Source organism: Achroia grisella, unplaced genomic scaffold (assembly GCF_030625045.1).
Source record: "Achroia grisella isolate CSIRO2021 unplaced genomic scaffold, CSIRO_AGI_Agris_v1 utg474, whole genome shotgun sequence".
Taxonomy (NCBI): Eukaryota; Metazoa; Arthropoda; class Insecta; order Lepidoptera; family Pyralidae; genus Achroia; species Achroia grisella.
The window spans coordinates 1,045,779-1,048,041 of NW_026712878.1; the positions used below are offsets into that span (position 1 = coordinate 1,045,779).

At 32.4% G+C, this 2,263-nt stretch overlaps 1 non-coding gene across 1 annotated transcript; it reads left to right on the top strand.

Annotated features, from left to right (window-relative positions):
- Nucleotides 1-617: 617 nt before the first annotated feature.
- Nucleotides 618-699, top strand: Trnas-gcu (transfer RNA serine (anticodon GCU)). The gene has a single exon. It is a non-coding gene; the product is annotated as a tRNA-Ser (tRNA).
- Nucleotides 700-2,263: the final 1,564 nt, after the last annotated feature.

Here is a 2,263-nt window from a genome sequence, read left to right on the forward strand (position 1 = left end):
TCAATTGTGAATTTTAATTTATAAGATTTTATCAATTTGATTAATTTAATATAGTAAATATAACTCTTTCATGTTGTACCGTTGCCTTTAGCCCATATTAAAAAACTAAAGTAACTTTGGCGCTAAAATGCTGGCAAAAAATAAAAAGAAATAATATTCTATAGAGATTCAAAAATAATTCTGTAATAAATTAAAAAGTAAAAACATTTTATCACTACAGTGATGTATTTCATATTATCAAAAGAAGACACCTTATAAAACAAATTGAAATATAAACATTAGACTATGGAGAGACGTATTAAGAGTATTAATACGTAACACTATCTGAACAAGCCGTAATAATTGTCACTTCTTTTATTTAAATAAATACCAGACGATGTAGTATTAAGTAAAACATCTATATATATATTAAAATTTATTATTAGTATTTTGCTTTAAGTAATAGTATCTAGAGCGGTATCTGTGTGTGTACATTTATACATACACGTATGTGTGTAAATGTATTTAATTCAAATAATTGCCAATTTATATTACGCAGTACCAGCTGTGTAAATATAAATTACGTTTAGTTTAAATAGCCCATATCATGTTACATGATTAGCAATGAAACATTATACGACGAGGTGGCCGAGAGGTTAAGGCGTTGGACTGCTAATCCAATGTGCTCTGCACGCGTGGGTTCGAATCCCATCCTCGTCGTTTATTTTTACCTTTTTGTAATACAATCTTTTTCTTCCATACGTGTCCTTTATTTCCTTCTAATCCGCTAACCAGGGATGAGCAACACGCGGTCCGCGGCCCGCTTGGGGCCCGTGAAATATGTTTACGCAGCCCCCAAGTATTTCTAAATTTGAATTTATGTTTTCAACTTTCTCCCATCAATATATTGGTATGAAATTAATTGTAATAAAATAGTAACAGATAACATAATACACACTAAACCGAAACATTTTTTTCTGACGTGTCACTTGTCGGCGACTTGTTCACACATAAACGCGCCCTGTCTGCGTGAATTTTTAATTTGCAATAAAATTAAATTACCACTTTTTTATTTTTTTTTGTTTACCATAAATAGAGTATTGTAAATTATTAATAAGTGTTACTTTATGTGCGGCCCGCCAAAAAATTGTAAAACTTAAATTGGCCCGTTGATGAAAAAGATTGCTCACCCTTGCGCTAGACCACGAAGTATTGCAATGTTATTTCAGGAGACCGAGGCATTACACCTTAACATCTGAAACTAGTAAGGCATTAACACAACCACGATGCGACCACGGACCGGAAGACGTAGCGTTGGAAGGCCTTCAACAAGGTTGACCGACGATCTGGTCAAGATCGCTGGAAGGCGATGCGAGAAGCGCAGGACCGATCGTCGTGGAGATTTTTGGGGGAGGCCTTTGTCCAGCAGTGGACGTCTTCCAAGTTGAGATGATGATGATGATTCACACAACGCAACCACATATCCAGGTTGTCTGTAAGAGATTGCTGATAGCGATAAGATCGTCTTTCGTAAAACATTTATTTGAATTATTTTGTACTTATTGTCCTTTGTTAATGTATAGACAATAAAGAGTTATTACATATTTTGATCACGAAGGTCATGATATATCTTGTAATTTTAGTCTCTAAAGATCTCAACATATCTCTCCAGTAGGCTGTCAGCTTCTTTGTCATTCATATAAAAAAATCATACGTCCTACGCACAATACACTCCATATTTGCAGAGTCCTGTAAAAACAGAACGCAGTCTGAAAATCAGGGTGACACAATACGGAATAATAAATCAAAACATTTTTATGAAACACATATATGAGCTTTGCGGCACACAATTACCATACGAGACTTTAATAATGTATTTGAATATGTATGAGACTGCAATACTATTAGCTTTAGCCAGAATATAAATATATATATCATTAGAATTACTAAAATTAATCTGAAATACATATATATCTATATATATATATATACTACTATATTTCAGTAAATTTTTTAGTTAGAAAGTAATTGAAAATATACGAAGGGATACACCAAAATTTAATGTTTAAAATTTTTCCTGTCTGTCTATTTGTTTCTGCTAATCTTTAAATGGTAGGAACGATTTTGATGGGACTTTCACACGCAAATATAAATATGATTTTTTTATTGTTTGGCTAAAATTAGCTTAAGTTACTCTGACTACTTTTATTTTTGAAATTTTATATTAAAAAGAATTTTATTCTACACGGACGAAGTCACGTCTACCAGTTAGTATCAAATGAAA